The sequence below is a fragment of the Lagopus leucura genome, unplaced genomic scaffold, assembly GCF_019238085.1.
Source record: "Lagopus leucura isolate 7727_CA_CO unplaced genomic scaffold, USGS_WTPT01 Super-Scaffold_100157, whole genome shotgun sequence".
In the NCBI taxonomy this organism is placed as follows: Eukaryota; Metazoa; Chordata; class Aves; order Galliformes; family Phasianidae; genus Lagopus; species Lagopus leucura.
In genome coordinates, this window is record NW_024962334.1 from 6,581,934 (window position 1) to 6,607,047 (window position 25,114).

Sequence of the window (25,114 nt, forward strand, 5' to 3'; positions counted from 1 at the left end):
TTTAAAAAAGGAAACTCTCCTTCTTCATTTTTTAATCCCAACCAAGACAAAACATTTAAGTGAATTCCTTTAATACTCTGCTTGAATTTCAAAGAATGGACTCCTTTCCAAATTAGGTCAGAACAGAAGAGAAGGCTACTGCCATGAAACTATATTCCTAATACTTTTTGTGGACCTTTGTGACTTAGGATATTATAATTGTTTTTCAAAAAGAGCCTTTTCACCCTGACAGCCAAGTTGTTGAAGTCTGAAGGGAAGCTCTTAACTTCCAAGGCTCCGACAGCAGCTTATCATAGGAATATTTCTCACACCACAACGTCAAGATTATGATTGCATACAAACTGTCCCAGAAGTGGAATAAGGTGTTATGAGAGAAGGATTTGAATTCAAACATTAAAGAACAAATTCCAGTCATTATAAAAAGTTTGAATAAAAGGAATACTGAAGGGGATTTCATTATGCTGGTTGCAAAAAAAAAAACAAAACAAAACACAACTTCCTAATAACTTACTTAACGGTCATCATCTGTAAAGGTCCTGCTCTGAAAAGCCAGAAGATCACTGTGCATTTTGAAGCTTACTCCAAGTTTTGAGACATCTTAAGGAGATCACTTTCACACCCAGATTCTTTGACTGCAAAGAAATGCTCACTGTCTTTGTCTGCTAAAGAGCTTTATGCTAGAAGAAAATTCTAGAGAATAGAAGCTCAACATTTTCCTTTTGAAACACTTTTCTTTTTTTTACAGAAGTTCCCACGGTTTGTTCAGAGATGGATGCTAATTATTACTCTGCTGTAATATTACATTATGAGATGATAACAGAAAATTTCCGATTTTCTATCTTTAAAGCCAGCCACTACTTAGTGCTAATCATAATACTTTTATATTCTTTTTCTGTTTCAAAGTATTTTCTGTCTGTATAGTAATGAAGCGTATTAACATAAGACAAGGCAACCAATTTGGAACTGCAAAGCTAATTCCTCAAAATCTTAAAGAGGATTTAATCATGCCATCAGGCTTGGGCATACCAGTAGTAAAAATACTGTCACAAAATAATGAAAACCAAAAATATTATCAAATTCTGTTTGAAATAAGAGTATTACATTCCAGTACCACTAAGATATGATAATACCAGCAACTGCTAACCTTTTCAAATGTTGTTAAGTGTCTGGTTAGACAATGTTCACCAGAAATCAAAATAGTCTGTACTAATCTAAACATTGACATCATGGCTATTGTCCTGCATTTTCAAGTGATGTTACACGTTCACACATTTACTCTGGATTTGCTGCCCATGCCTCACCCTACTCATAAGAAGAGAAGGACTGGAGGTTGCAATCAGTATTGGCAAGCAGGATTTTATTTGCCCCAGCCATACAACACAACTGATGAGGGCAGAGCATGCTTTCAGCTCTGTGCTGGATGGCACCAGCCGGCTCGCACAGCCAGGCCTTAACCGAGCAAAGCAAACATAGGAAGCACTACTGGATTTTCCTGTGTGCCTTTGGATTTTGTGCTTGTTTTGGCATGGTTTGACAAAAGCTTCTCCTCTGTGGCAAGTCTCTCACTGCAAGTACAGCCAGGCTGCTCTCTCCTAACTCACAGCTGATGGTGGAAGTTGAGGTAGCCCCATTGTAAAGCATGCAGCAGCAGCAATTCGTTAGCAGCTGACCTCTTCCTCTGCTCCACCTCTAAGACATAAACTCTCTTGATGGATTTTATTACGTGCTGTAAACTTGCCCAATTTTCATTTTTCCCCTGTGTTCAGGGCTCTGCAGCATTTCACCTTTCTGGGGAAGGGGGGGGAAGGCGATGCAGTATAATGCAGTTTGATTTAAATTATTACCCTGGCACACTGTTTCTTTGAGATGCTATTTTCCCTGCCTGTTCTAACTGCTGAGCACAATCGCTACAGCTCAATTATTAAAGGGATTCTAAAAATAGTAGTGTGCAAAGCTGTCTACAAAGAAAAATCATTCAAACACAGCAAGAGATATAGCCCAGGCAGCGAGCTTTCACTGTTATTAGCTTCTTAATTTTTTTTTTTATTATTTTTATTTTTTCCCCCTTTTTCCCCTTTCTATCTTTTGCTCTCTTCCCTCTGCCTTGCCATTCTTCCCTTCAGGCAACAGTAAGTGAGAGGGACACCTCCAGGACCTTCTCCAGTGCCTTGAAATCTGCATGAGCTTATAAACGCACTGATACAATGAAGTATTTACTGCTTGGTAAACACTAACATTCACTCGCTCTCCATTTGAGAGAATCACAATCAAGCAGGCAAAGGAAGCTTGCCAAAATAAAATAAATAAATAAAGACAGGCGCTAGGATTTCTAGCTGTGAATCCTTCCATGCACTCTTCAGAGAAGCTCAGAACAAGGGCATGGTTAACCATCTGGGAGCCCCAGAATCCACATTTCCCTGCCAGGGATTTTCACAAGGCTGTGATTCACTTGACGGTTCCTATTTAAGAAAGCATTGAAGGCCAAATCTCTAATCCTTACATCTCGAATGAAGCACAGGTGAGTGCTCCCCTCAAGAAAGGTCTTTGGTTTTGAATCACTGGGTGGGAGGGGAGGTAGAAGGGAAGATGGTGAGGGTGTTTGAGAAGGTTCCTCAGAGTTGATGAGCTCATCTTAATTCCTGGCTACACTGATATCTGTAAGAATAAATGGGGAAATTAAAAGTGATACAAAACAGCGTTATATTAATTTTCTTTTTTTCCAAATGATTTAAAAATATATATGTTTCCCAATGATTTCAAAATAAACAATACCAATTACACCCCGATGTCGATTTGTGGGAAGGAGGTAAGGCAGTAGTGAAGGCAGATACTGGAGAACAAGGCTGGAAAAATCTCCCTGGGCTGCACCACTGAGCTGGCTGGACACGCAGTGCGCTCCCTGCTCCAAGGCAGAGCCACATTGCTGCTTCTCCCAGCTCTTAGGAACAGACCAAGAATAGCACTGGTGGGCTCACACTATTTGCACCCAGATAGAGACATCTCTGGAAAGAAGAGCCTCCTCCATTCCCATCTATCCCAATTGCACTTGCCATTAGCATTCAGACTAACTCTGCAGCCTCTCCGTGAAGCTGTGCTCTGCAGGAATGCTTCCACCAGCCCAGCGAGGGCTGCAATGACCTAGCCTGAAAATTAAAGTCTAGGAGCTACCAGTTAAGAGGTTGCAGTGTGTGTGTATAACAGCAAGGAACAAACATAAGTCTTGTACCACTGACAGCTCTGAACCATTTTCCTCTACTTTTTGCAGGGAGCTCAGGTGGCCATGCACCTCCTTCACATGCCCTGTCATACACAAGAAAGGTGTTAAGTGCCAACGCCAATAGTGTGAAGCTCCTCAGGAATTTTTCCACCACCTTTTGCAGCAACACAGCCTACTTAAGGAGAAAACGGTCTTCAAGACTGTCTCTTGCTGTCTCTACAGCACACATAGATGAATGGTTATTGGCATCGGGTAGGAAATTATCGTCTGTGGTCATTCTGAGCTAGATTTCTGTAGTTTAATAAATACATCTCCAAAGTAGAATACAGAACAATACATCCTCCTTGAAAGTTGCTCTGTTGTTACCACTGGGTCTTTACTAGAATACAATTAACAAATGTACAATTGGAAGAGCGATGTGGTTAGGATGGTATATTACAGATTCATAGTCAGAGAGGTCACCATGGTGGAAAGAGACAAAAATGAAATGCTCACCCATGTCCTAAGCTCACAATAGAAAACTCCAAAAGAAGGGATCTCCAGCAAGAGACCCTTCCCCTGTGGCAGTCAGCCCTTAAATGGGGTCTAGGAGGTGCAGCCAGGCTCCACCCTTCAGTCACACAGCTGAATCGCCTTCACCTGTGCTCCCAGGGCTGACTCAGTGCTCGCCTCAGGTGATCAATCAGTGCTTCAGGCTGTGACTCAACAGTTCCCATACAATTAGGTTTTTACACTGATAACTGATATGCCTTAGCTCCAGCAGATGAGTTACACTGCAGAAGAAGTAAAGCATGAAACCTTAAAGCCCAACAACTGAAATTTCCTCTCTCTCAAGAGCATTCAGAACAACTTGCATGTGCAGTACTGCACTGGCATTAAGCAGAGCCCTTGCGTCTGGCTGGCTGTGTCTTAAGAAAACAGCAAACTCCACCCTGAAAGTGGAAAAAATATGCAAAAGAGCATTACAAGTAACTGAGAATATAACTCTGTACAGCACCAATGATTAATACGAATAATCACAGGTTCATACAATCATAGAGTGGTTTGGGTTGGAAGAGACCTTCAAGATCATCTAGTTTCAATCCCCTCTGCTTAGGCAGGGACACCTCCCACTAGACTAGGTTCCTCAAAGCCCAGTTCTAGCCTGGCCTTGAATGCTTCCAGAGAAGGGCATTCACAACCTCGCAACCTGTTCCAGAGTCTCATCACCCTCACAGATCTAAAATATAGCATCCCTTTGCTAATTACAGACTGCTCCCTTTAATTAAAACACCACAATGAATTATTGGCAAAGTTTACCAGAGGCACTGTAAATACTAATAATTCCCTCCACAAATACTAATAATTCACTGCTACTGAGGCTTTCATCTATGCTACTCATCCAGAAACAACAAACCACGTGTTCAGGCTTTTCAGTGAGGTCAAGGAAAAGGGAAATACTCAACATGTCTGGTGCAGAGTGGGGGCCAAGCGTGCAGCATAGAGTGCCACAGCCAGTTACTCTGGCTGCCAGCATCTCTGGGGATGCAATGAAGCTCCCTTACAGCAGAAGATTTGGATTCACGACATCTCACCTGCATTTACCTAAACGTCAGGCACAACACAACCAGCTCCCCTCTTCTTGCCTGCCATTCACGCTGACCGTTTAGCACTGAATGAACTGAGAAAAGCTAATCTGCAGTACTTTCCATGTGCCATAATTTAGGTTAATTTCTTGAAAGTGAACTTCTTTGACCGCCTCGTTTACTGAGGAGATAGAATGCCTTCCCATTGTATGTTGGGAGTGAGGGATCCATATGTCAACATCGGCCTTTGCTGATTTTATTGCTGCCCTGCCAGAGGAACAAAGACATCCTTTGGATTTTATGAAACTCCTGACATCCTTCTCAATTTAAGGATGAAAGACTTAAAGCAGCAGCACTCCACCTGGTATTTTACACATGATCTATCCTTATTTCTCATACTTCCTTTGGAGAACAAGAAGGAAAATTTGAAAATAAAGCCCAGAATCACTCCTGCAAGGAAAATCTGTCCCATCCCATGCACGCACATGATCTGGAGTCTGCCTCAGCCGTGCCAAATGTCAAATTCCCAATGGTGTTCCGGCTTGGTTTTGGCATTTTGGCTTTTTAAACAGCCACCATTAATTCTAAGAGAAAATGAGCTACAGAAAACATTTTTTAATGTTGCTATCACTTTCTGGCAGTGTTGCCACAGCTGCGGCAGCTCTTGGGAACGTGGAATCAAGTTCAGAGCTTGATGTCTGCACCTGGAAACAGTTTTGCTGAAAAGAACTGGATTCTTGTTCTGCAAAAGAACTCACAAGCATGGCACAGCTGCATGGGACCCCTGATGAGGTGCAGACAAACCATTCCAGAAGAAACTTCAGGCTGTTGGAGCTGCGCTTCTCCTGCCAGGATCTGGGAAGATTTGTGCCTGCAGCCTTTGTGCTGGTTCTTTGGCTGCTTTCATCCAGGTGAAGGGATGCTGCAATGCACCTTCAGTAAGCTATACAAAGATTTCTCATTTCATAGTTCAGCTTCCAGTTTGCAGAGCGGTACCCCATTCTCACAGAGTAGATAACAGATGAATTTCACCTTGCAGGATCATGGGCAAAGGCAGTACAGCAAACAAATACATATATATATATATATATATATATGAAAATGTGTCACCATTAGCTAATGGCAACAATATTTTAGGCTGAATGAACTACACTGACTGCTTATGCGTACAATGCCATAGAAAATCCTTCACAACAATGAGGGCACTTTAGACAAAAAGGAACCACAGCCCACAGTGCCTGGCACGTGCAGTACAACCTGGCTGTTTGCCTGTCTTTGTCAAACCAGAGAATTAAAGGATTTTGTATAGATCTTGGAAAAAATTCATCCCAGCTGCAACATCAGGGATGAATTACATCTGGATTTTGCACATATTTGGTAAATTGGTACTTCCAATCAATACTATGTGGATGTTTTTGATTTCCCAGGCTCTTGATTTTAAAAGGAAAAATAAAAATTTTAAAAGCACTCAGGCACCTTGCAGTGTGAATTTGTTGTGCTTCTCCCCTCTTTTTTTTTAATAGACATCATCAATCTAAAATTATTCAGGTCAGAGCTATGATCAGCAAATACAATTAAACACTGACTCAAGCCAAGGCTTGTGCCAAGTGGCAAACTGCCCCACATAAAGGTACTTGTAGTCTCTTTCTATTTCTCTCTCTCTGCATTAAAATCTCTGGTATTAAAGAGCAATGACACTTTGGGACAGCTGGGTGGCATGATGGGAAAAAAGACCAAAATGTATCTGTTTTATTTTCTTGGCATATCCTAGCGACCAACAAGTTTCCTACAACAGAAGAACAAACGAGTGACTTCAGAAGAAATTGGGCAGCTAAAGCCTTATGTAAGGGACTATTTGAGTCTGAAAAAAATGAAACTGATGTAAAAACAGCATCTGAAATAAAAAATGTAAGGGAAATTTGACACAGAAAAATGATTTCCCAATGTTAATACTTATCGTGTCAGTCAGAGCAACTCACTTTTTGGTGGTATTTTACTGTAATATTCCAAGCTATGGAAAATCTGAAGTTTCATTACAGTGATGATTGCTGATTCTTTCCTTTATTACACTACATTGCCAACTGAGTGCTACATAAGTTCAGTGAGGGCTCTGCGCTTCTGAAAGAAAACGAGCTTTTTTGAGTAAGTAGCAACTGCCTTCCACCTGCCGACCATGGGCATTTGTAGGCATGTAGGCAGTCTCCTTGTCCTCTGCCCCCACTGCATCCCCTCCTCTAGGCTCCAAAGCCTACCTCTCTCTCCAGAGTGGTTGCTTGGCCTCACGTGCTGGCACAGGCTGACATGCAGAGGTTCCCAGAACATGACTTGCCTTAGGGAAGCAGTTGTTATCACTGCCATACCATTTGGTGCTTACTGTAGGCCTTCCCCTGGGGCTCTTTCTCTCTCCCCTGTCATGAGATGGATTTAGGTCTCCTCCATCCTACAGGTCAGCAACCAGCAGGGCTCTGGTGCTGCTCATGCTCCTGCCCTCCTGAGTCAGGTCAACTAATGGAGACTGCTGCAAACCTGCAATTGCTTAGGCTGAGAAGGATCCCAACAATTGGTTTCTTTCCTTCTCTATCAGAGAGATTTGGGATTTTATGCTGCATTATTCCAAATGCTACACAGCAGTGAACAAAACTCTTGCATTTCTGCTGATAATCTCTGAATAATCCAAACTATCATGCTGTTTTATCAAGGCAATATCCCTGTCCATCAGACTTGGTAGCCCAAGCTTTTCCACGCTCCCTCAATGCTGCCCATCAGCCTCACTCTCCTCTGCCCTCAGTTCTCACCTGCCACCCAACTACTCACATACCCCATGGTGAATCACAGCTGGGCACAGCAGTTCTACAACTCTTGCTAAGGCTTCTAAACAACAGTTTGCTCTTTGCCCAGATGGTTTCCCAAAGCTTCATTCAGACTCTGAGATCCTTTCACCAAGCTTTGCACATGCTGTCCTCACCTCCCAGCTGTAAATGTGTTTCTGGGGAATCCATCCTGCTCCTTTAACACTTCACCAGGCTCCAGGCTGCTAGGTGCCAGTGCTCCCAATGTAGCTTAGAAAGAGGCTTGGAGGCTGGAAGGCAATTCTTGAGTTTCAATCAAACAAGTGGTGCACCTCTAACTGGGGAAATACTGCACCAGGATGTGGAGGAAATGCATTCCTCCTTGTGTGGCATACATTACTTAAACAAAACACATGGATTTGCATACCCCTGTATTGCACACTGACAATAAGTGATATATGACTGCGACTCAGGAACGAAACGTCTCGAGCAAATATGTCAGTAAAGGAGCATATCAGTCTGAAGTGAATGCAAGCTTCTGCCTGCATGATAAAAGCAGGCAGCAGCCCTTTCCTTCAGACTCAGCCTGGTCCTTGAGCACTGTGGTGAACTCTCAACTTGGCACAGTCAAATCCTAACCCTGGGTGGGCAGGGGGTGCAGGGAGCCGCGGGGAAGGGAGGGAGGGCAGGCAGTGTGGTGTCTTTGAGTAGTGCTGGAGCATAAAGACATTAAAGGGCCATCAGCAGCTCACCCGCAGAAGCCTGCATTTATTACAGCATAGCAAATTTCCAGAGATGAGCTTCTTTCATTTAGGTCTGCAGCTGCTTCTGACATCTCCCTGCTGAAAAGGGCTGAGCATTCTCACAATATTAAAAACTCAGCTTCTTTTCCTCTTGAAACTGGAGAGAGGAAGAGCAATAAAAAAAGTGAAATAAAATAAATAGTCTGCTGTGTCCTACGTGTTTACTCTCAGGCATAGGAGGACTGTGTGAAATCTAATACGGTAACAAAACTGGAACCAAAAGATTTGTTTCTAGAACCTGTGCTCTCACTAAGTGTATGTAAGCCTTATAAAATTAAATATGTGACTCTGATCTTTACGGTAATGCTGTGAGTCATCCACTAATGGTCAGTCTCCCCCGGTTGGAACTCATTATGTGTCGAGACTCATTAGAAATAAATCCTTTTATCAGAAGAATTTAAATTCCCACTGCTTGCTTCAGGTGCCTAAACAGCCATGGTCTAATTAATGCATGATGCTGGCCAAACTGCAAAAACAAATTGTTTATCGCTTAAGATACTATGCGTACATGTGACATCCAGCATTCATACTGCTGGCAATATAGATAAAAGGTCGTGGCCATCAGATAGAAAATTAAGCCCATTTTTCATAGGCACGGGTCAGAAATGACGAGCACTACATTTGTTGTATAGCCATCTAGTAAACAAGGGTGGACTTTGCAGCAAAGCGTGTACTGGTGGATCAGGAGATGACTCTTGTTTCTACATCAGGTCACGCTGTTCTCACTGATGTGGGTTTGCTGTTTGGCTCCACAAGCACCTCGTTCATCAATACTTGTTGCATTCACAATCTCAGTGCCCCAGGAAGATGGAACTGAGGAAAACAACAACGCTTTATCAGATAGGAACATTAATATCTCTCGACTGGAAACAAATTGCCCAAGGGGCCTGCCTGGTGCCTCCGAGCAGAAGAATGTTTCGAATGAAACAAGGCATCTAAAGAAATGTTTGATACTGGATTATATGGTCTAACAGAATCGTGCTACACAAAATAGAGGACCTACTTCACTTTTATTCTTTTATAAATCTGAATGAATGGCATTTAAATAGGCACCTATAGAAAAGATTGAGCTAAGGGGAAAAGCTTTCAGCCATAATGTGAAAAAAAACCTCTGTGATCTGCAGGCAATGCTAAGATGTGCTAGTCAACACCAAGTACCAGCTGCTCCTGAGGTTTAAAAAAAGAATTGATTAAAGTAAGTATTTCAGCTATTGCAGAAAAGACCAAATGAAAGACCCAAACCAGTACTGTGTGTTACTGATATTCTAGAGAAGGATACGGAAAATAAATGCAGAACTGAAAAGCCAGTGAAATAGGATGCTAAGTGAATTTTTAGAATTCTGTGCCTTGAAAGTCAAGAGCAGTTTTGTTCCCAATTCAGAATGAAAACAGCACTTCAGCTTTTTTATTTTTCTCCGAAATAAATGCAGAGATTTTTCTCCCTAGGTCTGATACGTGCATTAACAAAGGTGAGAACACAAAAATGAACCTGAAGAACTAAATTTCTTCTCTCTCCCAGCAAGTGTAGGCAGTGGAAAACCTGAAACGTTACAGTTCCAGCTACATCCAAACTGCATTTAGGTGATGCTACCTGACAGGTACAGTGTCCCCTGTCCTTCTGGAGGCCAATTCAAACTGCATTTCATACGTATGGACACAATGGGAGAGACCTACAGCAGGGACTGAAATGTGCCATCATTCTTCCTCGCTCGTCTCCCAGGAAAAGAACAAGATTCTCAGCTCTCTAGAGCTACATTGCAGACAGACGTTCTTGTTGCAGCAAAGCAATCAAGGCTTCGTTATTTTTGGCCACCATGGCTGCTTAGGAGGAGCTTACGTTTTTTAAAGACATGAAGGCGTTTTTTCATTTCTTTTTTTAATGAAACTGTCAAACTTCCTTCCTCTCCTCCTTAGCTAATTAAATAGAAATATATATATATATATATTGTCAAAGGTTTTGGGCACTTAACCATAGTGCACTCATAGCTGTCGTTGTTCCTATCCTACCACGAAGTGATTTTTTATCTCGTTGATCACATCAAACAACTACCCTTAATATTTATGAATTATCTGACTAAAAGGACAGGTTTTCATGATGTGCATTTTCTGGCTTAAGGGCAGAACTCCTACTGGTGTAGAAAACTCCCACGCACTAAGAGCTGGCTGAAGGTACTCAATGAAGGATTTCTTGAAAGGGTTTGGCACTGGTTTTAGGTCACTTTCACTGAACATCCCACATCAGTTAAAACGTCATACCGAAATTCACTTTTAATTACAAAGGTTCATTTTTCAAATCAAAATGGCTTTTCATTTCAAAATGGATGCTAATGGACAGCAAAAAGGCACTTTCATGCAGTGAAAAGAAAAAGTTCTTGACCTCATGCTATTTTTTTCCCTAGCTTTTGTAAATTTTTGGCCCACAGAAAGATTCAAGTTGCTCAGTCTCAGCAGAAACACTTGAATTATAAATATCCACACAATGTTAATTAATTCATGATTCTTGCAAATGTGGAAGCAGTTCTCCTGCCTGCCCCTCGGAGCAGCCCAGCCGCCCTCTCCCAGCAGAAGCAGCTCTCCTGGATGCTCAGGAACACCAGGCTTGTTTGCATCCCCCAGCAGAATCCAAGCCCCAGCACTCCTGCTTCTGTTTTCATTTTGGGAGCAGATCAAAACCATTCAGTTTTCCCCAGACAGATGGCATAGCTTTAAACTGTGACCACATCGTCCATATGTGTCCTGTGCAATGTACGGATTATTTCATAGCATCTCGGTGGCAGTGAGCTGGAGGCACACTGTGCCTTTGTTCTGTTGCTTGGCACTTTCCTAAACGTCTCCCCTTTGGCAGAGCGTGGGCTTTCTCTTGGATCTGTGCCACCAACGTGTGTGAAGCCCCGTCATATTTTAAACGACACAAATATTAAGAAAAGAGAAAGGAAATACAATAACAAATAAGGACACGCTCTCCCCCTGTTGCTGTGCTGAAGGTACTATTTGCTCAAAGCTAGGAGCTGGAAAGGTGATCTGAGGGGCATGGCTTTTAGAATGATGAATTCATTTAATTTTTAAAAGCACCGCTCACTTCTGGCACCTGTTCTGTCAGGTCTGCGCCATGGGATCCCTGCCCACCCCTGGAATATCCAGCTGGATTTCCCACCAAAGTGCCACCATGAACCAGGTCCTCTACAGAAGCTGAGTGGGCACTCAGTACCTGAAGTAGCTAAACTGAAGAGATATGGTTCATCCAAAATAACGCTTTGGGTAAGTATTTTTTGAGCTCAAAATGTGATTTGGGCCAATTGCAAATAGCAGCTCTGGTTCAGCTGCAACCTGTTCTCTGTTCACCCCTCTGCAGACATTCATGCAAGATAAATATATTCTGGAGACTCCAGCGACAGCATTCACCTGCAGGTGGGACTTTATTCTTTGTCTTCTGCAATTGGTTGCAGTCAGGCACCAAAGATAACATCACATTTTAAGTAGCCAAATTCACCTACCTGTTTGACAAGCCACTGACGTGGAGTTAGGAATGAACAGACTATTATCTCAAAAATGCTCAGGATGATTATTTTGCAAGTAGAAAACACAAAGCAGAAATTCTGAGATAAACTGAGTAGCTCAGTCAGCTCCTTCCCTTGGCTACATAGCTGTCTTTGGATTAAAATGCTGAGATTAAGTTATCGAGGGTAGATTGCTGTCAACATTATCGGCTGCCTCTGAATCATATGATCACCCACACAGTACTAAAGCAACTCAGTGCACTGAAATCAATGGAGGTAGGCTGCTTTACACCAGCAGAGAACAACTCTCCCTATGCCTGCACCAATAATAACCAATAATGCCTGCTTAAAAACCTTCAGTGGGCTTACTAAGGGGTGAGAGAATGGGGGTGGAAGCAGTTTCTTAGCAAATCCAAAATCCTGGCCAAGGATCCAGAAGGGGATTATTATTTCAGTAACTCTCTTTTTCGCTGCGCTGTGTTAGAAAGGTGTTAAACTCTCCTCAGCCAAGAGCACTTTGCAATAATCAGTTTATGAAAAATTCAATTTGGCAGAAAATTCTCAGCAGTCTCTGCTGAGAACTGTACTTATTACACCCCAGTCACAAGTGGATGGGCAAAGGTAGCTCAGCACGTCAGCCTCTCCTCCTCCACGGCCCTGAAACACACTCAGCAACGCTGGAGGAGGGAGAAGGCAGCGTTGTGTAACTAGTCTCCAAAACCCAGACAGTCACTTAGGATGAGGAAGAGGAAATAAAGAAGTCAGAAACAGAAGTCAGCCAGATGTAAAGCTTCTGGCAGGAGCTTCCAGGTAGAAACGATGTTTGTGCGGGCAAAAGAAACAGCCTGCACCCTGTCATGACAAAATATCCACCTGACTGGGAAAAATGTAAATGACGCTGAAGTGTTAATGAGCACTCAAGTGGATTTCTTCCTGGATTGAGTCACAGCTGCTGTCAAAACTCCATCAATCTGATTGCTGTAGCAGGGTGAGGGGGAAGCTCTCAGGAATGCCACCTGAAAGCCTTTGCTGTGGTAGAGGCATCCCACCAAGCTCCCAGCATCACGACAGTGGGAGCACCCTGCCTGAGCTGCCGGGACCAGGACTTACACCTGCCTCTTTGGGGAGAGGCAGCAGTCCTTCTGCACACACAGACCATTATGTTACACTCCGTTGCTGTTGGCCATGTTAGTAGCTTCCTGACTAGCTTAACTGTTTTTCCACTAGAAGGCATTGGCGGGACCAGGGAGAGTAGGCTGGAGAGGAGACAGATGGTATTTTCTCTCTAGTTTTGGTGTTTGAGAACAGAATTTGCACAGTTTGTTCTTCAGTCAACCCTTACTCTTAGGATAAAAACTGTTACCGGCCAGAACATGAATGGTTCTGAAAAATGCAATCAAAAAAATATTTTTTTAAGCATACAGAGAGGGAGCTTTTATCTTTAAGAGCTACCAGATATGCATTCCTGAGGTCTGATGCTGTGGTTATTAATCAGATGCTTTGGGGATATTAAAGATTCTCTCTCACTAATACTGAATGCAATCATCCTTTCTTCCTCAAGATTTCCCAACAGATCATTAAAGTCTTGAAGCTCCTTTCATTCTTAATACGTGATTATCTTGTACCTGCAGAGTTCTTTATATCTAGACTTTAATATCTTCCTCTCTCCAGCAGATCTCTTCTTCCTTCAGCCAGGGTTCCATTTAAGGTAACTGCCATTACTTAATTTGCCCTTTTATATTAATACGTGTCCTCAGAAGGTCAGCTATATTCTGTGCTGGCCTGACGAAGGCAAGGAGTATCAAAACTCAGTCTGACATCTGCCCCACTCAGATTCCACTGATTTACACAGCATTATTCTGCCATGGGAACCTTAAGCAAGAGCCTGAGCTGCAATTACATGACATCTCCTGCTCCAATCAATGTGGCCAAACAGAATCACAGAATTGCAGGGGTTGGAAGGGACCTCTGGAGATCAAGTGCAGCCTCCTGCTGAAGCAGGCTTCCTACAGGAGGTTGCACAGGCATACATCCAGATGGGTCTTTAATATCTCCATAGACTCCACAAGCTCACTGGGCAGTCTATTCCTGTGCTCTGTCACCCACACTGTAAACAAATTCTTCCACATATTGGTGTGGAACTTTCCTACGTTCGAGTTTAAGCCATTGCTCCTTGTTCTGTCACTACACACCGAAAAGAGTCTGGCCTTGTCCAATTGCCTCCTGCACTTTAGATATTTGTAAACACTGATCAGATACCCTCACAGCCTTCTTTTCCCCAGGCTGAACAGACCCAATTTACTCAGCCTTTCCTCATACATGAGATTGGACTCTCAAGGAGCTCTCCTTTTTTGCACTGGGAGGCCCAGAACTGGACACAGTATTCCAGATGAGCTCTCACTAGGGCAGAGTAGAGGGAGAGGATCACCTCTCACAACCTGCAAGCCATGCTATTTTCAAACGACTTTATGTTGCTCATTCCCATGTTCTTGGCTGCACTGGGAGACAGACAAGTAGTACCACAGAGTCATAAGGTGCATGGGCAGCTCAGATGCAGAATGACACTTTCCTGTTCCTTCCCAGTTACAGCAAGCAGGTTTCTCTGAATAGAAGCCTGTTCAGAGATGGATGTTGCAGAGAGAGCATGACATAGCACACTGTCAAAGTGACAGAAGGCTGAATTCCCCTAAGACCTGAGAAAGCCAGTGACAAGCCTTTGGAAATGTTGGGCGAGAAGTGAATGTTATTTTACATATATGGAACGTTGGCTCCGGGCAAATCATGATTGCTCAGGGAACCTGCAGAGCTGTAGCTGAGCTGAGACAGAAGCCATGGCCTGCTCAGACCAGTGTCCTCTCACTGTGCATCACTAGCACGTATGCACGTATATTGCTTTATTTAAATGTCTCTAAAATCCAAATTCAATGCGTCCTACCTCTTCCCACCCCACCTCCACCAATCACCTATCGTTCTGCTCAAGGTGTAAATAGGTCAGGTGTTTCCATGACCACAGTGAATCAAATAAGCAGTTGGGGTTCAGCAAGCAACGTGAATTTTGTAATTGTTCTTGTGCCAAGTAGTACAAAGCAAGCAGCCCCACGCTGACAGTGCCTCACTATCTCTCACTGTGGTGCTGCTCATCAGCTGGCACTGGCCCCTTCCCCCTTGGAACTGCTATCTCCTGCAAGCTTCAACAGGCAGCTCCCCTCACGGGGTAGTGCTGATGAAAAGTACATTTCACATGGAAAATGTCTCGATGCATCACCACTGCAAGTACTAATTGCTGGTTCCAACGCAGCACTGAACCTGTTGGCACAAGGTATAATTCAATTGTGACTCACTGCCACGGAGTGGTATAGAGGGCCAAAAGTATAAAATAAACCTGAAAGCAAATTCATGAGGGACACGTCTAACAAACACGGTGGTTGGGATGCCACACTATTCAGGAAGTCCCTACACCTCTAAGCGCCCTAAAGTGAGGAGCTGTGGCATGGAGAGGGCTATTTGTACTTATGTCCTGTTTCTTCTCCAGTAGCCCTGCTGCTTGCCTGGATCCTAAGCAAGATCTAAGCTAGATGATCCTTTAGTCTCCTACCTCCTCACAATGAGACAATCTGGGACGAAGAGTGAAGCTGATAGCCCTGAATCTGCGTGGTGCAGGGATGCCTCTGACCACAGCTGGTGGCTTAGAATGAAACAAGCAAGACACCAATGGTATCAGCCCACACTGCCTTCGAACACTTTTCACAAGGCATTTTCTGATTTCTGACTTTTTTTTCCATGCAGTGAGTTACCTGCTTTTACTATGGCACAGATCTGTTTTCTCTCAGCAAAAAGCACCAGATCTCTCATGTATCACAAACTGAGTTATTTGTCAACAAAACTGGTCGTTTAAGACTGTTTTATCTCCCTTTCCAGGGGCCAGACATAAGAGTGTTTACTCAGGATGGTGTAGCTCATGCAATCTCTGCTTGGAAAACATCCCATAACCCGCCACCAAAACCAACCCTGTCTCTGCTGTGCCATTCTGTGAAGACACTTTGTGATGCAGAAGATTTTGTGAGGAGGAGTGAGAGCAAGGCAGAGAAATCCACATTGAGAGCTCCTCTCTCCTGTACCCAAACACAGCCAAGAAAGCTGCTCAAACCTCCACAAAGTAAGCTTTCCTGGCAACGTTCTTCTAGCACAGTTTTCCTTAGATACAAGTTCTAAAAAAGTAATCTGTGCTCCAATTCCCCTCCCTTTGGAAGTCAAACACACTAAGGATCTTAGAGCTATCACCGCATTGCCTGGGCCATGCCAAAGCCAACACCACTCCTCACGGCTGTTTCTTTGCCTCACCCACTTGGGGCCTGGAGCTCTTGGCCTTGTGTCCTGCTCTCACCACTGTCACAAGGATTTTTTCATCCTCTGTGCATTTTTTTCTTGAGCGAAAAGAAAACAAGAAGAGATTTCCTTATTTAACAGCATCAGATCTTGCATTATACACAAGTCTGTGCATAATATACAAGTATTTCATGTCATAACAGATAAGCTTTACTTATTCATTGGCATTAGTAACGTCCATGCAGCTTTGGGAATAGCGTGGTGTTGTTTTGTTACTGCGCTGTCAGCAAAAAGACAGCAATAGGGTTGAAATTCTATGCCACATATGTGTGTGCTGCTTGCAGCCTGCTGCGGGAGCAGCACTTTCCTAAGCCCCTCTGTATCGACCCTCCTTCATGGCCACTAATGGGTGGCTGTAAAAAAGGTTATTTGGAAAGTCAAAGAGAACACAGCATGGGTGGCAGCAGACGTGGTGTTCCCCTCTTAAATTTTTTTCTATGATCTCCAACAAATTGTATCACCCAGGATCACTTATCTGTAAATTAAGGATAACCATATTCACAGCTAGTCTGCAAGGCAGGTCAAATCTACAAACAAAAAGAACAATAGCAAAACAGATTGAACCAATGCTAGTAGCTATTCATCTTCAAGGGAAATTTACTTTACCTCTCAAATAAATACTTAACATAAACTTGATTTTGGAACTATACATTGCATATATAATTACCTACTTTCCCTACACGCATTTCCTTCAGCTCCTTTCTTTCCTCACATATAAAATCAACAACATTTAGCCCCATTAGGGTTATCTGTAACAAAACAGTTATCTGATAGTAAGAAACACAGGGCTTACAGGCCAACAGATTAATGAGTGGGGAACATAATGCAATACTACAGAAAGTATAGTGCAGGATTTAATATTGTATATTCCAGCGGTTGAAAAGTCTCTCATTATAATCCTATGACGCCAATACTGTGCTGAACAGCAAGTAATCCTAAAATCCAGTTAGCATAGGCTTAGCGTACTGCAAAAGCAAAGGAAGTAGCAAAAAAATATCCAGTCACATCAAGCTACTGTAGTTACGAGACAGGTTCAGGAAAAAAAAATCTTTGTTTTCAGATCTTGCTTTCTAAATGCTGAAACTCATTGGATCTGTGTAGTAACTGTTGGGTCTTTGCCCAGTACTGTAAATCAAATGATAGGTCACGACAAGCCTGCTCCAAAATAATCCCCCCCCCTGCCAAGTCCCAGAAACCCTTACCATGGCTAAGAAAATAGAAGATATGAAATCAGGTGTACTAGAAATTACAAATTTTCTGAAATGACAGGTTCAAAAACTCTGATACAAATGCATGAAACCTCATGCACTGTGCCATTTAACTTCAATGATGGCTTTTTAAATGTTAACTCTCTTGGATTGTCCTTTTAGTCCTATTGCAGGCACCAGCACCCCTTCTGGAAGGGATCATTATGTCCTCCTCTGGCCTCTGATTTATTCATCAATACTGGATAGCTGTCATTACACAGAGTGAGACCTGCAGAAAATACACTAAGTCACGTTGTACTTAAACACCGAAGCTATGCAGATAATTTTAGCAGCCTCGTTCCTTGACTGTGTACTAACCTGCTCATGTGTTGTATAAAACAAAACAACTGTGGAATATTTTATGCATTATTTCAGTATTTATCATGAAAATAAAGAGGGCTTTTTTTTTTTTTTTTTTTTTTTTTTAACTGATTTTAGGAGATTGTGGCTACTACAAAATCCTAGAAATATAGCCACTCCTTTGTGTTGGTTTTTTTTCTTAAAGTCAAGAACTGTTATGCTAATCTGCTTCCTGAGCAATCCCTTCCAAATAACTAAATCAATTAACGGATTTCTTAATCCAAGTCTTCATAAATTTTGTAATGATGCAGCCAAACAATAATATACTTATCCAGCAAAAACTAATCTGGAAGACCCACCAAACTTACCATTGCAGCAGCAGCAACAGAGGTCTATTTAATGTATTCAAATTAAAAAAATAATAATACAGAAATGTGAAAAAAGAAATAAAAATCAAATTTGATTTCTATGGAAAATGGTACATAGAAACATTTTGAAACCCAAGTGCAGAAGTTGAGCCTGTGGCCCTTGATGCATCACATACAATGTGTCCATGCCTGAGGCAAACTGTCTGATTGTCCCCATCTTCGTGGCAGCCCTGATAACAAGTGCAAGAAAAGAAAGTGTTATAGACACAAATACAAGAGTGGAACCTCAGCTCTACACGGTGACATTAGACAAGACACAAGGGAAGTTGTTTTGTAACCTTAGCTGTGACAACTGAGAACCTACAGCTGCAGGAATACTTGACTTGGGTCTGGTTCTGCCTTAGATTACACCAACTGCATGCAGCAAACAGTTTCTTCATGCCTGCCCACTATGAACCCCTGCCTCTTTCCCTTAAAGAAAATCAGAAAGCATTTTTGCAACAGCACAGCCTCGAGAATCTATAGCAACATGAGCTTATTTATTACCTGTCACTTCTATCCAAACATTTTCTACTGTGTCAGACCAACCATTTATTATATCATTTCTCTGTGAGATCTCAACATCATCCATCACTGGTAGTCACCTGCCCTGCTCCAGCTCTGGGCCTTTGCACTGTGCAGGGATTTGCAGGTGCAGGTGCTGGGCCCTGCTGCTGCTTCCCCTCTTATTCTTCCATTACCGTGTGGCTTGCTTGGAGTTGCCAAGCCATATTTAAGGAGTTCAAAGGGGAACCTTCTTTATGAGCCTTCCCCACCAACACTGCTTTAATGTAGGAAGTGTCAACCTGTCTGTTTTGTAAACACATCACCTCCTCATTCCTTAAATAAATATATGTCGCAGATGGATTTTTCTTTCCCTGGTAAGAGCCAGACTACCTTCCCGTCCTCCCCTCCATGCACATGCACTGATGACACCTTTAGCCCAAAGGCTGGCTTACATAGACCTTTATTTAACCTTTCTTAACTGCTGTGGGAAGAAGTGGACGTGTAAGCATAGGTGCAGTCATCATGATCACTGTAGCAGCAAGGGACAGATGTCTGAACTTGCTTGGAACACCCAACATTAGGTAGATCTCACTATATTCAAGACAAAGCTATTTAAAGGTAATCAGTCATACTGAGAACATGTTACCATAGTCCTGGCTTGCTGATGAAGGCTATTCATAACAAATGAGACAAGAAAAGGGTGCACAGGCTCAGCAGAGTCAGTTCCAGGTGGGTATGCCCTCCTCAGACCTCCCCAAAGGATGGGTCACATAACCAGCTAGAGTCCCTCTATAGCCAGAAAGATTGTTCATGCATTCTTTTTTCTGTTCCCAGTAATTTTCCCTCCCTCTTTTGCTTTTCAGGAGGTGTGAGTTTGCAAATAATACACAACTGTAGCTGTAAATAAACTTGTCTGGAAATTGCCTTTGCTCTGGGGAGCATCTGGTGGAAAATCTGTCCCAGTCTTCTCTTTCCAGCCTCCCTGCCAAACAGCCTTTCTCCCTTGCTCTATATCTCTGGACTCTGGTGAAGAGCAGACAGACCATCATCAGATTTTCTGTGTCAGAAAGGGAAAGGAGGATGTGCAGGATTGTCAATATATGACAGAGGGGTATCTTGCTTGCTGGCTGGCTATTACCAGCCTCAGCAGCAGCAGTTCAGGATCCTAAGAAGGCTGACTTCATGAGTACTTAGCCCACGCTGTTCTGTTATACAAGTCATATTCTCAAATGCACACATGTATATGTTCCCATGGCCTAGATTTTATATAGCAGATGTTTGTAATAGCTGATGAAGCAAAAGGAATTGTCTTCTTCAGTACCTTAATATGCATGTTATTATAATATATTACTCTATTTCCTTATCAGCATATTAAAATAACTTGACCAAGTAATGTGTTTACAGTATCAGAGGGGATTCCTGTGCTGCTTAGAAATGTAATTGGATTTTCTCATTATGTTGCAGTGATATTACAAGCTAAATACCCAAGAAATTACTAGATTATGATGGCAGGGTAAATTACGAGAATAACGTACTACCTAATGTGATGCAGAAGCACATAAACATAATGTCTATTTCTTATGAAACTGATACATAATTTTAATAAAATAATAATAATAAAAGAATCATGCAGGTAAAGCAATGACTGCATGACCTTATGACAGGTCAACTGTAAAACTTATTTGGATATGTCCTCTAACTTGTATCCCAAGATCAGTGACATGCAGAATAGGAGATGCACTTTTCTCAAACTTCTGCAACTCCGAGCATTTGCCCATAATGGTTAGGAAAAAAAAAAAAATGCAAACAAGAAAAGAAACAAATCAAACAAAAAGAACCACAAACAAAATACCACGCTCCCTGTCTTTGGGATTTTCTGATCTGTGCCTCTGGCACTACTGGAGATCCATGTAGCTCACCTGTTCTTCTCTAGCTGGATACAAGACAATTTGTAAGGCAATAGAGCCAGCTCTGCAGGGACCCAGACTGCTGCTCTCCTTTGGGACCTTACTGGCTATGAAATCCACTTACAAACTGCATTTAAAAGATGGCATCAAACTTGCAAATGACCTCTCTGCAAGCTGCTTGGAGAGACACTTTAGAAGCTGCAAATACATGACTTTCAAAAGGAGACAGCCATGTATTTTCTCTGTGCTTCCAGCATGTCTCCTATCACCACAACACCAGCACTTAGCCATGACCCAATCCTTCCCAGCAGCTCCTGCATTTCCTCTGTTTTGAAGTGCAGCAAATTCTGCTTCATAAAGTATGGGAACAGAAACCAGGCTGAACTGGCACTGTGAAGCAGACAGGATGCCAGAGAATGGCTTGGCTGAAAACATGAGTCAGAGCATAAGAGATGTATGGGATTACCATAGTTTACATAGTGTCCTCATTGCCAAACCACCATGTCAGGTCCCTAGCCCAGCACCGGCTATGAGAGGTGACGAGCAGCAGGACAGTAGTAGAGTTACAGTAGCGCTGTGTCCTCAGTCAGAGGTAGTGCCAGGAAGAATCCACAGACCCCAGAGAAATTCCTGCGTGCAACGGAGAGCCTCTATGTGCTTTCAGGCACAACACACAACTGTAGCGAGTGGCACTGAGATAAGACAGTTTCCTTCTGTCTTATAAAGATCATGCTCTTAATTTTATGGTCTCAGGCAAAAACATCTCCTAGAAAGAAACTCAGACCTAAACTGTGCCTTAGAGACACCCGACGCTTGTGAGGCAGGACCTTTCCCATCAATTCTGTGCTGTGTTTTTTTGGTCTAGCAAGTGCTTACTCATTCCACAGCTTCCCAGAAAATAATTTCACCTATAGATGGAAATAGTGAGGACAGCGCTGATCCAAAGTCTACGAAAGCCAAGAGAGCGGTTCCCCCTGGTGCCAGTGTGTTAAGCATCAATCTAGCTGTCTAGGAACACTGCAGTAGCCAATCTTGTGCCTTGGTCAGCATTTTAGAGCAGAACTCCTCTGGTGTGCCTGCCTGCCCTGCCTCTCCCCGTGGTTGGGGAGTGGGTCACATAACCACAGCAGAGAGCAGAGTGCCCTGTGAGGCACTTCCCTCCTCCTCTCCAAACTTTATGCTCAATAAACACCACAACATTTTGCTGTTCTTACCAAAAGAAGCTATTGCTGTTTCAAAAAGAAAACAAAGGATACATGAAACTCTCAGAGCCCTGAGCAGGCAAATCTGATACTTTCAGTTTGGAGCAGCAGCACTTCTCACCTCCCTTCCCACAAGTGCAGTCAGCATATTTGATTTCTTTTTCTGTATCTCTCCCATGTTTATTATTAAAACACGTCATCGTCATCTAATCACCACTGGAATTGAAAGTAATTTTGCACAGGAGCATTCTAAAATTAGAGAACGCCAATTAAAATTAACGCAAAAAACAAAGTGCTGGTGTTTTGCTGCGCTGAGAAGAAACCAGGACCGACACACGAGCAAACACAACCCCTATCTGCTCAACAGCAGTGCTGATAGCTGAGTTTTTGACTGTTTTTTTTGTTTTTTTTTTTGCAGTTGATCCCCCACCCCCCGTGAGCAGCAAGGCTGTGCTGAGGCCTTCTTACCCTGTCCACCACGCAGCAGCGGTCGCATCCAGACTGGCCGGCTTTCGGCACCTCAGACCAACAGCTCTGCTTCTTCCAGGGCACCCTCTGTCTGGCTCCACGTCCCGCAGACAGCTGAGGCGAGCCGGGGGGGCTGGGGCATGGTGGCGACGGGATACAGCCCTTCCTGATATAATGGGAAGGCCGCTGCCAACGGCGGCGCTGGGCCGGGCTGGATTCCAGCACCGTGGCCCTGCTGCACCTGTCGCAGGGCACGAACCGTGACAATCAGCTGCGTGGCTAATATTAGCCAGGAAGGAGCATGATATGGCCACCGAGCAGCCCTTAGGGAAATAACTGTCCTGCTCTGCCTCTAGTTAAAGGGAAAGTGAAAAGGAGTGAAGTGCTGCGGCCCCATCAGCTGGAGGAAGTGGATAGAATTCCCAGAGCCCTGCATGGTCCCGTCCCGTTTATCACCTCAGATAAAACTTCTCTCCAGTGGTTGTTTCAGGGTCCCAAAACAGCCGGCCACGAACAAAGGAGGGTACATCAGTACCTGCTATCCCTGCACTAAGGATCTCTGGTCCTCCAGCAGGCAAAACTGGCCTACACCATCGTGCTACCCAATGGCAGGCATCCCTCAGGGCCACTAAGAAAGCACGAGGACACATGGCACTTAGCATGCAGAGTGAGGGCACAAGAGCCAACGCTGTAACTAGTCAAAACCAAGAAAACTTCCCACCCCACATAACCTGCAGTGTTAACATACCCTGCTTAGAATAAAGCACTCACAGCACTGGGCCACTTTTCTCTCTTTAAAGGAATTGTTGTGGTGCTTGGTTACCGCTGCTCCGTTGCAGGGATCTCCGAGCACAGAGGCCACGATGATGGCGTGTACTGCCGCAGTGCTAAGCACCAGAGGGCAGCTGAAATACAAACGTGAGCTCCAGCTCCAAGTCTCCAACTGAGCAGTTCACAGCAGATCCTCTGCTGTCCTGGCTGCAAGCTTTTTTTGCTTTTTTTTTTTTAAAAAAACGCATCCATTTTGACTGCCTGAAACGGCTCAGTTTAAGATGAAAGAGGTAAAAGGCCCCGCTTTCTGTGAGATCCATCAGAAGGGACGGGACGTGACAGTGGAGCATTTGTGAAGAAATATAGGTGGGGACACTCTCACACTGGGTTTGGAAGGGCGCAAAGCATTGCTGCAGGGTTCGTGTTAGTTGGATTGTTATTTTAAGCCATGTCAGGAACCAGATGGTGCCTCTTTGAAAAATGTGATTATAAGCTAAAATTACAAAATATACCAGAAGCACTTGTGAAACTGTAGGAGAATTAAAGGGATAAACACCAAGAATAAATGGAGATGGACCCTGGCTTCTGAGGAAGCAAGCTACTGCAGCCTGAGAAAAGATGAAATTAAACTGGATGCTTCCACTTCTGCAAAATGAGGGAGGCTCCCTAGGCAGCTAAATTAGAGAGAAAATGTGACAAAGATGAATCCCTACATCCCCCTTGCATCCTCTGAGTAACCCCTTTGATCCCTAGGGAAAAGAAAATTGATTAATTTGCACAGCCAAATCTCTCTTTTGATAGCTGTACAGAGATCAGGCCAGGATTTGGGCAGGTTCTCTTCTTCCCCACTAGCTCTATTGTTTGTTTATCCAACTGAATCTCTATGGGCTCACCAGCCTGCAATAGCCAATTATTCTCTACCCTGACTAACCATTTGAGTCATTCAGCTTAAAAAAAATGTTTTCATTTTGCCGGAACATCTATCTTTAGAGCAAATCAGCAAAACATATTTAGTATTTAAATCTTTCAAATGGCATTATTGGCAACTTACAAACATTCTCGTTGTATTTTACAGCCTTTCAGAGATGTCAGGTGATGAGAGCTACATAATCCAGCCTACCAGAGAAAGGAACATTTCTCTTAAGGAATGTGGATTCAAATTGACTTATTACAACCCTTGTAGTATATATCAAAGTGGAACGTAGGAAGCCTGATTTGTCCTGATGTGACACAGTATGTTAAGTAGCCATGGGTAGCCACCTATATAAACAAATATCTTTGATTTTTCCTTGCTTTATTCAGTTTCCTGCAAAGGCATGAAGCTGACTGAGGAAGAAAATTACAGCTTTCCTTAAAAGAAGAAAGCATCAGACATCAGCTTAATGAAGGATGCTTGCTGCTGAGGCACGGGTTGCATATCCATTTCAGGAAATGTTTTAGTACGACCTTAGCTAGACTTCCCATCACAAACATTTAAGACCAAGTGCAGACAGAAGCTAGATGCAAAGCTTGAGTGAAGGTAAGGCACTGCCTCACCTTTGGATGCATTGGGATTTAGCTGTCCTCCTTTGCACTTATATTGTATATGGGGCTATTTGTCACTATATGTCATCAGAAGGTAATCACATCAGAACAAAAAAATTACATGCAAAGTTATATTCTCCAGATTACTAATAAATAACAGAGAGATTCAGGAAACTACTTCTTTACTTTTCAGCCTCAGCTGCCATTCCTCTGCTCTTGGTTTTATCAGCAAGCCAACCATTCCTGCAGGCACAGCCTGTCCCCTTACAGCCACCATCTCTCTGTAATTTAAGAACCTGAGCACAGCTGGTATCATCACTCAATGCTGGGCAAGCTCCTACAATATGAAACAAGCTACACAGGCTCTGGCATGAGGCTAAAGTTGGACCTGCTCCTATAGATATACCTGCATGTAATTCCCTCAAGAGATTTTATCCTACTGTTGAATTTTCTCACACACATTTTGATTTTTCCTTTTGAATAGTATCACAGATTTTCTAGGGAACGTATGGCCTCCTCTGATG

The 25,114-nt window shown here is 43.1% G+C and overlaps 1 protein-coding gene across 20 annotated transcripts in view; it reads right to left on the reverse strand.

The window, feature by feature from the left end:
- ARPP21 (cAMP regulated phosphoprotein 21) overlaps positions 1–25,114 on the reverse strand; it is a 193,436-nt gene that overhangs the window by 163,759 nt on the left and 4,563 nt on the right. For 8 of the 20 annotated variants that reach the window (XM_042888349.1, XM_042888347.1, XM_042888357.1 and 5 more), the window contains exon 1: positions 22,296–22,458. The exons of 1 other annotated variant lie outside the window; for it this stretch is intronic. The gene's annotated coding sequence lies outside the window, so the exon portion shown is untranslated. Of the gene's footprint in view, positions 1–22,295; positions 22,461–25,114 lie in introns of those variants that run through there. 11 more of the 20 variants (XM_042888340.1, XM_042888344.1, XM_042888342.1 and 8 more) reach the window with 3 other exon arrangements.